Below are 15,680 nucleotides of genomic sequence, written 5' to 3' on the forward strand. Positions count from 1 at the left end.
CAAGTCCAAGACCAGCAATCCAATATCCACATCCAGCAAGCGAGAAGCCACCTTCAGCAGATAAGCCAAGAAGCCAAAGTCAAGAGAATAGTGGAGGTGGGCATTTTTTAATGCCAGCATTTACAACACAGACCATAAGATAAATAGTGCCAACCATGCCTGTGCCCATTGTACTGCATGATGAGGAGACTATTTCCAGAATTTAGAAGTACACGATCAGTCCAGACATACGTTCCTTTGTTCCCCTGCTGTACTGTTTGCCTTGAGGAACAATACATGGTGTAGGATCCCCTTAGTACAGTGACAAGAGCGCATGCTGGGAAATCATAGAGAAAGGCCCTTCTCGCTGACTGATTGGAACTGGGGGGGGGGGGGTTATTGTGTGTGTCAAGAACTGAGTGAGAAACGAGAAGGAAAAGTTTCTAGGAAGAGAAGCAGCAAGGAAAGCCCCTAGCCCTGGTGGTAAAGGTACTCAGTTGAAAGAATCAACACACGGAGTAATTCCTGAGGTCACAGAGCAATTCACGACTGTCCCCAGGGGCAGAGTACAGGGTTTGAAGAGCTGACAGACAGGGAGGAGATTCCAGGTGATCCCTAACCCAGAATGCCATATTAGACTGTCCTGAACTAGCCACAGTCCGCCAGTGGCCTGTGTGGACATCCACACTCTTGTCAGCTTCCCAGAGTATCAGAAATTACATTCTTACAACATGATGTTTTTATATTAACATACTATATTAATGGATTAACATATATTAATATATACAGCATATATTACATGACATTTATCTACTCCAGTAGATATGTGTATACTATAGAGGTTTCATACATCAATATCATTAAAAATTATATCAAAACAGAAATGGGTCCAGCAAGAGGACTCCATTGGTAAAACTGCTTGTGTCACAAGCTTGACCTGAGTTCAATCCATAGCTATAATAGAAAATGAGAACCAATTCATGGACGAGAGAGAGAGAGAGAGAGAGAGAGAGAGAGAGAGAGAGAGAGAGAAATAATAGTAATAAAATAAAATTTAAAGATATTATGCTATTACCAGATTTTATAACTAATGAAACTAATTGTCATTTTAAAAATCTAAACAACAGGACTTGGTCATAGAGTTCTTGTGTAATATACTAAAGGCCCTATATTCCAGACCCTGTATTTAATTAATTAGCAATTAGTTAAATGCTAGTGACAAGAACTGGGTGTGCAGCTCCATTGTAGACTACTGGCCTAACATGCACAAATCCCTGCGTTCGATCCCCGGCATCACATAAGCTGAGTATAGCAACCCACATCTGCGATCCCTGGCACTCAGAAAATGGAGGCAGGAGGATCGATCAGAAGTTGGAGGTCATCCGTGACTGTGTACAGCACAAAACACAAACGGGAATAAGAGTACAGTGTCAAAAATCATGTTTTGAAACTGCAGGCCTGAGTTCAAGAGAGCACTTGGAAGCATTAGCTGTGTGTCGTGGCTCTCCGGGCACTTGAATTTGTAAGGTGGAGAAAATCACAGCTGTCACACAGGGTTGTAACAAGGACCCGAGACTCCGAGTTTTAGGTAACCAAGTGGCAGGAAGGATGGATTCCTTGCCTGTTGTGGACAGGCATTCTGGCTAGAATGAGGGTCCCAAAACCAGACCAGAAATCCTTGACCAGAGAGAAAATTGCACAGGGTTAAACACCAGGCATGTAGCCACAGCCCTCCTGAGCTATCGGGGGAAACACAGTGTGCTAGGTCTGAAGCAAGCCAAGCTGTCAGCAGGACTTTTGGTAGACATAGTGGTCTACATGGAAGAAGACACTGGAAAGAAACAAAACAGAGAGCCAAAGAGTGCTTCAGAAAAATCTAGCAGCCCAGAGAGGCTGGGAAGATGGGCCTCAGCAGAACACTTGCTTTCCTTAACACAGAGTAATGACAGATCAGCAAAGAGGATGGACACCGTAAGATCTATTTTAGAGATGCTTAGAATGCTGCTACTAGGCTTTGCTCTTTAGGGCAGACCCTCCTTATTTCCTAATAATAAAAGTGGTACTTGCCTTAAGTTGAGTCAATTGTTCAAATATCAATGTGTTGTGAAGCCCGTCTTGCCCCTGGGAGAGACTCAATGAGGCCATCTCATGTCAATTACGTGAAAGCCCAGCAAAAAGCCCTGAGCTAGCCCCTTGCTACTGACACTTCTTACTTACCTTCCTCAGAGTTATCTATCCTAAAATTGTGCCTTCTGCCCCAAATTTCTAGGCTGTTTCCTCCCACATTGGGATATACCAACAACATTAGCAGACTCAACAGATCTAGTTAGCTTTTCAGAGCCGTAACTGGTTCTAACGGAAGCTCAAATGTTTTTCCTAAGTATTGGAGCACATCTTCCGGGGACCAATAGAGGTAGATGCCTAGCATCATCCCTTCTCATGTGTGCCCTGCCCAGGTATGTCACTTAGAGCCTACCTCAGAGCTATGCTTCGAATTGAAGAGGTGAGGCCTTTCCTTAGACTTCCATCAACTATGTCCACTGAGCAAGCCTAAGTCACTATCTGGGACACCCTCTTCAAACAAACACAAGCTCTTCACTGGGTGCTGTGCAGGGACTCCATCAATCGTCTTCTGGTTGCTGAAGGATAGAGGGACACCCTGGTCCCTCTGCCTCCCAGCCTCACCCTCCTCCTCCTCCTCTTCCTCCTCCTCCTCTTCTCCTCAGCGAGATTTCCCCTCTGCCCACACTAGCCTCCAGTTGCTCAAGCAGCAGCGTTCCAACCCCAGGGACTTTGGACTTCATTCCTCTCAGGTACCAATGCCCTTCTGTGAGATGGGACTCACTCCCTAAGTGCCTTGCAGGCTCCTGGGCCCTAGTAATCTCACAGTGAAAATGTCCCCCATTCAAGAGGGAATCTAGCAACCCCCTACCCCACAGTTTGCCTGGTCCGCTCTGCCTTTTAGCTTCTTTGCCCTGCTTGATTTTTTTTTCTCCCTGGCACTTACAAACTATCTGAAGTAAACTTGATGAGGATAAGTGTGCGACGGGTTCCATTCACTATGGTAGCCAGGGAAATTAGGGGAGGCACATAGAGGACACACTAATTGCTGAGTGAATGAATGTAAATGAGAAGAAAACTCAGTGAAAAACAAGTAGCATCTCAGGGTAGAAATATCATCTTCTCTCAGAAGTCGTGTGCAGGCGCACACAACCACTTAAGCACTATTGTGAAAGCCAACTCTTTCCCCTCAGGTCATCAGGGTATCCTATGAAGTATTTGAAACCTTAGGCCTTTTTAGATAAAGCCTGATGACGTTACTTGATTATAACGTAGCTGCTCGAACTGAGGCATCAAAGATATGCCTGCAATGTAACTACGTGCCTGGTTGCTAAAGGGCCGGCTGGCAATCTGGTGAAATAACCAGTTGCCCCAGATACGATAAGGCTATAGCCCCTGGGACAGGCCTTGTTGATAAGAATAGATCAGGCCCAGCTGCTTGCCTTATGCAGCCTTCTGGAAATCTCCCTATGGGAGCTTCAGGCAATAGTGCAAGAAGCCACCTGGCACCTGCCAGAATAGACACCTAGAAATTCACCTCTCCTCCCAGTGGGCAGTAAAGGATTCAGCTTGCTTCCAGGGTCTTCTTGTATGCAACCCTCATCAAAAGGAGAAGGAGAGCCCAGTGCCTAAGCCCCCTAAAGAGTGGCACCTGACCCCTTCCCTGCCTTTCTCCTGAGCTGGAACCACAGGTGAGTTTTATTCTGTCGAGGCAGAGGTTTTCTTCTCTCAAAAGAATAGGCATCAGATTCATTTCTGATTCTGAAACTGCAAAGTCAATCCTTCATCTAATCAAAGACCATCATCTCAGTAGCCATGACATCAAAGTGAAAGCATCAAGTGCTTGGAGGAGGCAGCTGCAGCCTCCATGACAGGAGAAGGATAGGGTGCAGATGCTGTGTTTGAAGGGTTTTCCCCCTTTGACTGGTTTTGGTTGTTTTGTTTTTTTGAGATAGGATCTTGTTAGATAGCCCAGACTGCAATGATCCCACCTCAGCCTCCATCCGTCTAGCACTGGGACCCACAGGTTCGAGCCGCCTCACTTAGCGCCATGTTCAGAGTGTAGAAGACGTACAAGCACTGCATGTAGCTAAGCCCAGTCCTACTTGTTCCTCCACACTCCCTGATAATCACTGGAACACACAGGGATTGAGGAGGGAAGCTGAGGATCTCTGGGCGACGAGGTAACTGAGATGTTAAGCAGACAGGTGGGGAGAAGTCAAAACAAAATTGTATAAGAGAGAGAGATTAGTTCTACTGGGGACCTCGTCCAACACCACCCCCAAAAAAGAAGGAAAAGGAAAGCCTCAGGCCCAGGAGAACCTACACACTGGGCATTGTCCTCAGAGGTCACAGATGTGTTTTGGTGAAGAATATATTTTTTGTGCTTGTGTACTTGTGTATCACATACACATATGGGTGCATATATGGAAAAGCCATGCACCTCCTTTGAGACAGGGTCCCTCGTTAACCTTGAGATCACCAACTCAATGAAACTGACGGACTGAGAGTCCCAGTTAACCATCTGTTTCCATCTCCCCAGAACTGATATTTCAAGCATACTGCCATGCCCATCATTTTTACATGGTTTAGGAGATGAAACTGAAGTCTTCATGTTTATGAAACAAGCGCTTTACATGGCATGCTGTCTCTCCAACTGGGATGTAGAGTATTTTGAGTGGGGTCCTAGTCATGGTCATTTAAAAACAAGCTTTCTTCTAGAACATTCTAGACCTCTTCCTTTACTCTCTATTCTCTAACCCTGACAAAGAAAGAATGTTCTCATGGACTGTGACATTGTAGTTATAAGAGGACATCAACATAATCATGAAGATTTAGGGCTGGGACACAACTGAACGGCAGAGCATGTGCCTAACAATCTCCAGCACCGAGAAAGTAGAAGGTAGAGAGAGGAGAGGAGTGAGAAGGGGGGAGTAAGGTGAGGGCAAAAGAGAAATAGAAGAAAAAGAAAGAAAGGAGGGAGAAATGGAGGAAGGAGAAGTAGAAGAAAAAAGAAGGAAGAAAAAACTTCTTTTGTAAGGATTTTATTTTTATTATATTTAACTATATGTATATAACTATATATGTGTGTTTAACTATGTGTGTGTGTGTGTGTTAGTATGTACAGGTGAGTGAGTGCTGCACATAGAGGAAAAAGAAGTCAGATCCCCTGGAGCTGGAGTTATAAACAATTGTGAGCCACCCAATATGGGTTCTAGAAACCAAATTGGTTCTGTGGAAGAACAGTGTGTGATCCTAAGCACTGAGTCATTCTAAAACCAACTCTATCCTCACACATCCCCATCCTAATAATGTGGGCCACTGAGCTTCTGTGCTACTGTGCTCCAACAGGGAATAAAGCCTTAGTCTTTGAGTCACTAATACCCTGTGGGCATAAAATGTGGGGCGAGAAGGAAGTGACACGGGGCAAAGGGTCTCCCTTCCAACTGTGGCAACCTCATAGGCGAGTAATTATGGCTTTCCATCTCCCTCAGGGTACCCAAGACAGACTCCTGCAATTACAGCCCACCACCATTCTGTAAGCAAAGTCACACCAAAAACACAACGTCCACCCTTTCCCTTGTTGTCCAGGGTGTGTTTGTGCTTTGAAAGTGGAGTTGTGTAGCTTTAACACACATTGTATAGCCATCCCCCAGAGTTAATTCATTATCTAGCCCTTTCCAGAAAATTTGCCAATTTCTGGTTTCAAACACTTGACAGGGAACTCTCCAAGCCCAATCTGTTCTTGGCGTCAGAAGGGTAAAATTATTCCAGGACCTCCAACAGTTCCTGCACTGACCTGTGCTTGTAGTTCTCAACTGCACTTGCACTAGGACTGGCCTTAGAAAGCTATGTCCTTGCCTGTGGGGGTGGGTGACATGAAGGAGCAATGAACGCCACTTTTGTAGATATGAAAGACAGTACAAATGTATCTGAAGAAAAGTTGCTTCCAGCTGGTGTGGTGGTACACACCTATGATCCCAGCACAACAGAGGCAGAGGCAGGTGAACTTCTGTGAACCATGCCAGCCTGGTCTACACAGCCTGGGTTAGAGGCCATCCAGGACTACATGGTGATACCCTGTATCAAGGAAAGAAAGAGGAGGGCTTGCTCTTCTTTAAATACTGAACTTCTTTCTTTACTTGGTTTTTTTTTTTTTTTTTTCCAATATCTTGTGTGCTTCAACAGTCATCCTATCTTTGGATGATGTGATCTTCCTACAACACAAATATCTGACATTTACTGAGCTTGTTGCTAGATGTCCACCACCCTGTCCCTGTCCCACAAGAGCTTTATGGGAATGGTCCAAGTAAAAGCTCATGACAACCTGAGAAATAATGTTCTTCACCATTCTACAGATGAACAAACCATGGGAAGAGGCCACATTCACTCACTATATGTTACTATAATGAAATACATGAAGCAAGACACTTAAAAAGAAAAGAGGTTTGTTTGAGAGGCTAAACTCCATGATTGGGAAGTGTCAACAGTTCTGCCACCCACAGTCCTTCGAATGGTGTGCCTCTAGTTAGCCTAAGGACCTCTGTTAGGCCTCCTCTTTCTAAAGGTTACACCTTCTAGTGTTGTCACAATGAAGGACTAGCTTCCAAGCCAAGAGCCCTTGAGAAGGAAAGCTGTGTGTAAACTACAGCAGGGGTATAAATAATTTCACCATGGCCAGATACACAGTAAATAGAGAGCAGGGTTTCAACCATTGACCCTTGCCAGTAACCACAGCACTGTGGTTCTAGTCATCGTGAGAAAACACAAAGGGCTGGTAGAATAGCTCAGTGGTAGAGCTCGTGCTAAGCCCAGTCAAGCCCCTAGGTTCATTTCCCAGTGCTCTGCCCCAACACAAAGAAGAAAATATAACAACAACCAACTTAACCAAAATTCTAATTAAGTAGCAAATGTCTGTACAGCATTCACTATCTAATTATTTACTGAATGCCAATGTACAAGGTCAGTATTAACTCTTTACATCAATTCATCTGACGTTTTTAAACTTTATATTAACTCACAAAACACAAGGCCACCCACTTGCCCAGCCACCAACACTACAAGCCTCAGTGAACATCTGCAGTTAGAACTCTTACATGGCCGTTCTGAAGCAATAGAGCTTTAGAAATAAGGGTCCATACTTGCACTATCAATTTCGTAAAGCCAATTTACATTTCTTCCGTTTGAATTTCTTGATTAGATTAAACCATTTGCAATTCTGCACTGCTGCAGCACCTCATTGAAGTCCTCACAGAGCTTGACGTCACTCTGGTTCTGGGGACATTCCACAAACTGCTTGATCTCAAGGGAGCAAGGCCCATGAGACTGCTGGTCTAGTAACTAGGATCCCTGAGGCTCCTGGTAAGTGATATCAGGCTTTGCAGGCTCAGCGTTACCTCCTCCATGGAAGCCCCCAGTAATGGCGTAACCCAGGGTGTGCCTCACGTCAGAGCCCACAGCCACACCTGCCTCAGTGGTTGCCATCTGGGCCACCAGGTCTGGCTGCCGGGTTGCTGGGGGCGGGGGGGGGGGGGTTGCAGCGGCAGGTGAGCCAACTGCAGATGGTGGTGCAGCTGCTGCTGGAGGCTGAGCTGCTGGTGCTCTTCTGGGAGCAGCCCTCATTTAAGGAGCTCAGCTGGCCGAAGGGGCCACTGGAAAGTGTAGCTTCTGCTTCCACTCGGCATCTTTCTTGCTAGTAACCTCTGTCCTCATAGACCACTAACTGCCAATTCATCTGATTTTTAAAGAATAAATATCATCCATGAGACCAGTAAAGACAAAAATGGTAAATTTTAATAATTTTCATAGTCTCCTGAATCTTCCTTGGAAATTCATCTATTTGCTGCGCCGGAAGTATTTTTGAGTTATCTCCCCAAACTCAAAACCTATCAATGTCCTTATTACATCCGAAGAACACATAGGGAAAGGAAGCAAGGCAGCTAGAAGTCTTCCACCTCTTATTTAATTATGTTGATGAAGATAATTGCAAAACCCTCTAAGTTCCTAGGAGAAATGCCTCAGCATGCTGTCACTCAGTCCTTGCATGTCACTGTCTGCTGACTCATAAAAAGACTCCAAGAATCAGGTCCTTGTCTGTAACTAGAGGATGAGTCAACAAGACAACTCAGTGACCTAATGCAGACCACAACAGCACAACTCCCTCACCTACTGCAGATCACAACGACACAACTCCCTCACCTAATGTAGGTCACAATGACACAACTCCCTCACCTCATGCAGACCACAATGACACAACTCCCTCACCTCACCTAATGCAGGTCACAACAACACAACTCCCTCACCTACTGCACACCACAATGACACAACTCCCTCACCTCACCTAATGCAGGTCACAACAACACAACTCCCCCACCTACTGCACACCACAATGACACAACTCCCTCACCTACTGCACACCACAACGACACAACTCCCTCACCTACTGCAGATCACAGCAACACAACTCCCTCACCTACTGCAGAGCACAAGGACACAACTCCCTCGCCTAATGCAGATCACCATTTTTGGAAGAGAAGGTTTTGGAAGAGGGGTTGTCTGTTGAGGAGGATTGGTGAAAAGTTGCTTTATGATTTTGCTCTGATTTTGGTTTGTTCTTCAGGAAGTACGTCACTCTGTAGCCCAGGCTACCCGGTAACTCACAGTATAACCCAGGCTTAAAGTCTCAACTGTATTGCATTAGCCCTCCAACTGTTGGGATTTCTAGTATGAAAAAAAAACTGTTGCTGTTGTTGTTGTAGTTGTTCTTGTTTTGAGATAGGGTCTCCTCTAGCCCAACCTGGCCTCTAACTTACTATGTACTTGAGGCTAGCCTTGATCCTGTTACTTCCACCTTCCAAGTGCAGGAATTTTATTCCGTACTACCACACCTCCTTAAAAACAAGGTTTTGGGTTTTGGTTTGGTTTATTGCTATTTTGTTGTTGTTGTTGTTGTTGTTGTTGTTTTTAAGGTAGAAACTAGAGCCAGGTGTGGCAGCACACACATATAATCTCTGCAGTTTAGTGGCTGAGGCAGGAGGATCATGATCTCAAGGATAGGATAGGCTACAGAGTAAGACACTGTCTCAAAACACTAAAATTAGGCTGGGCACTAGTAGTGTACATCTTTAATCCCAGCACTGGGGAGGCAGAGGTAGGCAGATCTCTATGAGTTCGAGGCCAGCATGGTCTACAGAACAAGTTCCAGGGCAGTCAAGATAACACAGAGAAACCCCATCTCAGAAAACAAACAAACTAAACTGAAAGTAAGTAAATTGATAGAGACTTCCAGTTCCAAGAATGTAAAGGCTTGGAAATCTTGCCTCTATACTGGGATACACTGGAGTAGGGGTGGGATGGGGGAATTTAGCAAACTGAAAACAAGCAACTCTACTGCCATCTGTCAGAGAAATGAGGTCACAGGCTAAACCTCCGAACCTCTTGAAGTAGTGCTGGGAGACAAAAACCTGAGTGAGCACCACTGCAGACTCTGCAAATGAATTCCAGTCCTGAAGGTCCTTGCACCTAGGTAAATCTGACCTTCTGAGGACTGGCCAGGCCATACTGTGGACCAGTGGAGTTTCCAGCCATGAAATGGGGAAAGGAACCATTGTGAAATTTGAAAGGGCATCCTGTTGTGCTCCCTACCTCAGGTTGGAATCAATGAGGAACCCACCAAGAAGAAGAGATCTGCCCACCCACCGCCAAGACCCTCCAGCCTTTGCATCTGGCTGAGGTGCCAGAATTAACCCAGTTCATCCCTGAGCCAGACAAAGATCCCACTCTAGCCCCATAGTTGCCCTCCTTGTGCACAACCACATGAGCCCGGCCAAAGTTATTGGGAGGTCTCTATTGGTAGCTAGAGGTCTTGGCTGCACCAGAGCAGCAGGCTAAAGCAATTTCTTGCTTCATGAAGGCAACCCCATTTGTAGCCTTTTTCACAGAGGCTGCTGACAAGCACCGGCACTATGCCGCCCTTCATTACATATTTTTGCCTGTCTTCTTCAATGCCCTCCTCAAACCAGCAACATCTCAGGACTTTAGGCCTGGAAGGAGTCATGGACACCACCTCACTGGAAGGTGAAACTGCAGTTACGAGGCTTGGCCACGACGGGAGAAGCGGGGAGAGCAGAGCAAAGCTTGGTGAAGCAAGCTTTGGTTTGAACTGAGTAAAGCAAAGGAACTAAAGTAGCCTTCTTTTGACTGGTAATATTCCTTAGGTTCTTGAGTCAGCATCAGCATTTCCATGGAACTTAAGGCTCTTATCAGTCAGCAGAACCACTGCTATTTTGTCGACTACCAGGAAAAAGAAACTAATAAAACCATGACATCACTGGCTGCAAATCATCTTTCAGAGACATTAACATATGAGTCTCGGAATCAAGGAAAAGTGGGCTGATAACAAGTACTCTGGGTACCTAATCGTATTTAATTCTCGAAACAAATGATCTGAGATGGTAATATGAGTTAGTGAATTCCTTTAAGATGAGAAACCAAGGGCTTAAAGGTCTCACGAGTAACAGAACAGAGGCAACTTCACACCTGTCTATCTGTGGGATAGAAGTGTGTGAGGGCCACGCCTCTGCAAGTCCAACAAGTCTCATAGAAAGTGCAATGTCATGGGATAAGGTCCTAGCGAACGTGTAATACAGCAGCTTTCTCCTCTCACCCCTAGAGTTCTTCTCTCAGACTACAGTGAATGCAATAGTCTGGGTCCTCTACTGGGTGGTACATGTAAGGATGAACTTCTAGATCGGCCAGGAGCCTGTGAAGCAAATAAACGAAACATCGCCTGCTTCCTTCCTCCTAAGAAAGGTGGAATGTTCTGAACAGTAGTCACATATCTAGAATTTAAAGGTTCATTATTCTAGTCTCTCATCTTTTTTTTTTTTTTAAGATTTATTTATTATTTATTATGTATACGGTGTCCTGCCTGCATGTACACTTGCAGGCCAGAAGAGGGAACCAGATTTCATCGTAGATAGTTGTGAGCCACCATGTGGTTGCTAGGAATTGAGCTCAGGATCTTTGGAAGAGCAGGCAGTGCTCTTAACCTCTGAGCCAGCTCTCTCCAACCCTAGTCTCTCATCTTTTAAATAAAGTACTTCAATTACCTTTTAGATAGATAATTTGTGCACAGGATGGGTGATTCAGAAGTAACTCTCCTATTGTCTGTTTTTGTGTGTGTGTGTGTTTAACAAGAAATGTTTTTTAGAGAAATTAGAAAGCCATGTAGTGACTATAATTCTAGCTACTTAGGAGGCAGGAGGATTGCGAGTTTAAAAAAAAAAACACCCTGGGCTATAGAGTGAGTTGAAAGCCACACAGGCCACACAGAAAGACTGTTTCATACACACATATACACAGGACTGGAGGGTAACTTGGTGCAATGTTTTCAGCACATCTATGCTTTGACTGCACTGTCATGTGAGGTAGTTTGCAGAATTCTCCTCTGGTCACATACACTGCTCAAAGTTTCAGATTTTTAGATAGTCAGGTTATGACTGTTTAAATTCCATCTAAAATGTATCTCAGTCCTAAAATACCCTAGCAGAACACTGCACTACAGCTGAGAAGGTGCCTGACTTTAGAGAAAAAGTCAAATTCCTAGGACAGGCCAGGTGGCTCAGATGGTAAAAGGCCTGGTCGTGCAGGCCTGTTGACTTGAGGTCAGTACCCAGAACCCACATTAAGGTGGACAGAGAGAACCAACTCCCAAGGTTGTCCATTGAGCCCCATATGTACAACATGACGCACACACTCTTAGACACACACAATAATAATAATAGAGTATTTTGTAAGTATTAAAGGACAATGAGGGGTTTTCCCAATTTAATGGAAATGGATTTTTTTTCTTACATATATATCCTGATTATGATTTCCCCTCCCTCTGTTCTCACCAGCTCCTCCCACCTCCCCTCCAGTCCTTTCTGTCTCTCATTAGAAAAAAAGATATCTAAGTAATAATATAATATAGTATAATATAATTAATACAGTAAGATAAAATAAAAACCTAACATATCAGAATAGGACAAAATAAACAGAAAGTGAAGAGCCCAAGAGCAGGCAAAAAAAAAACAGAGGTCTACTCATTGGCATATTCAAGAAGCCCATGAAAGCACTAAACTGGAGGCCATAATGTATATGAAGAAAACCTGTAGGGTAAAAAGAAAGAAGAAAATAAATAAATAAAATAATAAGATAAAATGAAAAAAAAGCCCGGTCACAACATTATGAGACAAGGAAACTCCAAAGATGTTGATTTCTTGGCCATCTGCTCCTGGGCATGCGGCCTACCCTTGTTTCCCCAGTGAGACTCTCTTTGAGGAAACTAAAGTTTTCAAGGCATATTCATTTGAAATTGCTTTTGGATTAGGGATGGGGTCATGTGTCCATGTCTCCTTTCAGCTCTAGGACCCCATCTGGTGCCGAGTTCTTTATATATTTGAGGTATTAGCACTCTATCCAATGTGTAGTTGGTAAAAAAAACAAAAAACAAAAAAAACACAAAAACAAAAAACCTTTATCCATCCTGTAGGCTGTCTCATTGTCCAAATGATGGTATCCTCGGCCTTACAGAACTTTTTCAGTTTCACGAGGCCCTAGTTATTAATTGTTGATCTTAGTGTCCATGCTAACAGTGTTCTGCTCACAAAAGTCCATTCAAATAAGTAAGATCTGGGTTCAGTGAGAGACCTTGTTTCAACCAAACAAAAGCAAAGGATAGAGGGCTTGGGAGACAGTTCACTGAGTAAAACACTTGCCTCACAAGCCTGAATCCAGAATCAGTATGTTTAAAAGGCCAGATGGAGTAGAACACACACTTAGAACCTCAGTGTGTCCACACTGGGACATGGAAGGCAGAATAGGAAGAATTGTGTGCAAGTTTATAGAGCAGCTAGCCAGCTGTGTGCAGCAGTGGACAACAAGAAATGTCTCAAACAAGACAAACTGGGTGGACCAATACCCAAGGCTGTTCACTGCCCTACACATGGGTGTCATGGCACTCTCGTGTCCCTAACCATACACACATGACATAAATAAGAACAACAACTGGGGAAGATGCCTCCATATGCACACATATGCATACACACTGAAACACACATGAAAGAAAAAGAGAGATGAATAATGGAGAGAGGGAAGCTATCAGATAGCAACTGACTGGCAGGGGGGGGGGATGGGTAGGGGGGAGGAAAGAGAACAGTAAAAGGTACAAAGAGTGTAAATCTGCTGAAAAGCTGAGAGATCTTCCACTCCAGAGGTGATGGAAGAGCAGAAGAACAAAGTTCAAGTAAAAGATGGATGCCAAACTCTCCAAATGGAGGCTCCATCAATAGACCCAACACATGCTGATCTACTGGAAAATATTTTAAAATATGAAACTGAAATATTATTGCACGTGTCAGGCCATCTGACTTTACGTCGCAGTTTGTTCCCTCCAAATCACTCCCCCCACATGAGGAGTGATCTATAGCATTATGATAAAATAGCTGGCAGCCAAAGCACAATTTTTTTTTTCTTTCAAGGGCACAGATTAGATACCCTGGGATGGCCACATTAGCATATTACCCATCCCTGTGCTTCAAGCATCACTGTGATAACTGAGGGAAGTCTAAAATGCAAAGTTGATGGGAAGGGTGGAGTTTGCAAAAGGAAGTAATTAAACTCATTAGTCAAAAGCAGAAAGGGAGAGAGAGAAAGCCCAGCCAACCATTCATTAGACTAGGAAGTGTTTCTTTTTAATGGGAGGATATCACAAAGCTGACAGTTAAAAATGGCATTAATTTTTATGTCATAAGGGTCAGCACTCCAGTCAAGGACACTCCAGCGCAAAAGATACTCTGGAAACTTCCTCCATGACACAACATGAGCTCCTGAATACCTTCCGCAAACCCTTTGACTTTCCTCTTCACACTTGGTTTGTGCATTTTGTAACCACGCTGAGCACCTGACAAGTGAATGAGTATAAATTATATAGAGAGAGTATGGGTAGGTTTCTCCCTGGACCAATAAAGTTTATTCGTAAAATGTTCAGAAGCTACACTGATCACAGCCTGGCCTGGACTTCTACACCCTCCTGCCTCAGTTTCCCTAAGACTAGAAGAGTGTACCAACTCAGATGCTAAGTCTGTGTGGTAAAGGGAGCTGGTATGGTCATGGGAGTGAGCAAGCACATGTGTACGTATGCATCTAGAAGCCAGATGTCAGCCTTGCCTGTCATCATCAACCCATCCTCCTCGTCCTCCTCCTCCTCCTCCTCCTTCTTCTTCTTTTCTTCTTTTCCTTCCTCCTCCTTCTCTTCTTCCTCTTCCTCTTCTGATGCTGATGCTAATGCTGCTTCATGATCATCATTAGCAGCAGCAGCGATAGCATCGTCATCATGGCCATCATCATGGGTGGGGCCAAGATTCAGCACAACAGAAATGTGGAGGTCAAAGGAAAATTTGTGGCGGTCACTTTTTTTCCTATCTTTATGTTACTTCTGGCTGTCAACTCAGGTTGCTGGGCTTGCTCAACAAATCCCTTTACCCACTGAGCCATTTCACTGGCCCCATCCACCTGAACTCAACAATTGGCTATGCTAGCTGGCCACAGAATTCCAGGAATCCACCTGTCTCTGCCTTCCTCGATGCTGGAACTACAAAAGGATACCACTGGTAGGGGTAGGAGGAGCCCCAACTGTCATCTCAGTGGCAGTTGAGAATGACTTTTTAAAAAGGGTGAAGAGCCCCTAGAGCAATTGAAGCATGGAACAGGTTGCAGTGATCAACTAACAACCATCCTGGATGATCAACAGGAGCCACCGGGCCGCAGGACAGCCCCACGAGAGTCTGAGCAGCAGCTGATACGAAGGTGATTAGAGCATCACTGTAGCAACCAGAAACTACAGAAGCTGGTGCACACGGGGCTTCTACCAGCCCAGCTCCTGCTTTCAGCCAGCTCCCGGGGACTGCTTAACTCTGTAGAAGAGGAAAGGAAAGGACCTGAGAAAGAGGACCCACTCCTGTCTTCAAGACTGCATAGACCCCAATGAAGTACTGAGATCTGTTACTTCATCTACAATGAAGGAGAGATAGGGGTAACCATGGCCTTGTTCTGCTCAGACTTGGTACAGTTCCTCCACAGCATCCTTAGACCCTGCAAGATCTTGGAGCTGTGTCACTTTGTGGCCTCACTGCTAGGCACCTGAAGCCTGCTGCAAACTTAGGCCTGGAGGGCTGGCAAGCCCTCTCCATCCTCTGGCATCCTGTTTCTACTTTCCTATTCGAGTTTCCAGTCTCCCATCTCAAACGCTCCCACGTGAAGAAGGAAAGCCCTCTCTCCATTCTTGGAAGGAGGGCAAGATAAGACCCAGAACGGAGACTCCACAGCCCCCGGCTTCAGCATCACGCCTAGCTCTGTAATATGAGAAACCCAGCTCCTCAGGCTAGAGCGGCAAGCACCGCGGTCAACCAGGCCACCTCCCCAGCCCCTTAATTCTTGTCATTTGAAGTGTATGTTCCCCTGGAGAATTGCTTCTTGACCAAGCCAGCTTACCCCTGGCTCAGGAGGTCACAAGAACAATTGACAGGACTAAATGCTTATGGACAGGCAGACATTGCTCATTCAGTCTGACTCCCTGGCTTCCTTGATCCATTTCTGCT

General features: G+C 44.9%; 1 pseudogene; it reads right to left on the reverse strand.

Annotated features, from left to right (window-relative positions):
• Nucleotides 1–7,189: 7,189 nt before the first annotated feature.
• On the reverse strand, nt 7,190–7,724 carry LOC127187009 (coiled-coil-helix-coiled-coil-helix domain-containing protein 2-like; annotated as a pseudogene).
• Between the last annotated feature and the right edge of the window lie 7,956 nt (nt 7,725–15,680).

This window comes from Acomys russatus, chromosome 3, assembly GCF_903995435.1.
Source record: "Acomys russatus chromosome 3, mAcoRus1.1, whole genome shotgun sequence".
NCBI lineage: Eukaryota > Metazoa > Chordata > Mammalia > Rodentia > Muridae > Acomys > Acomys russatus.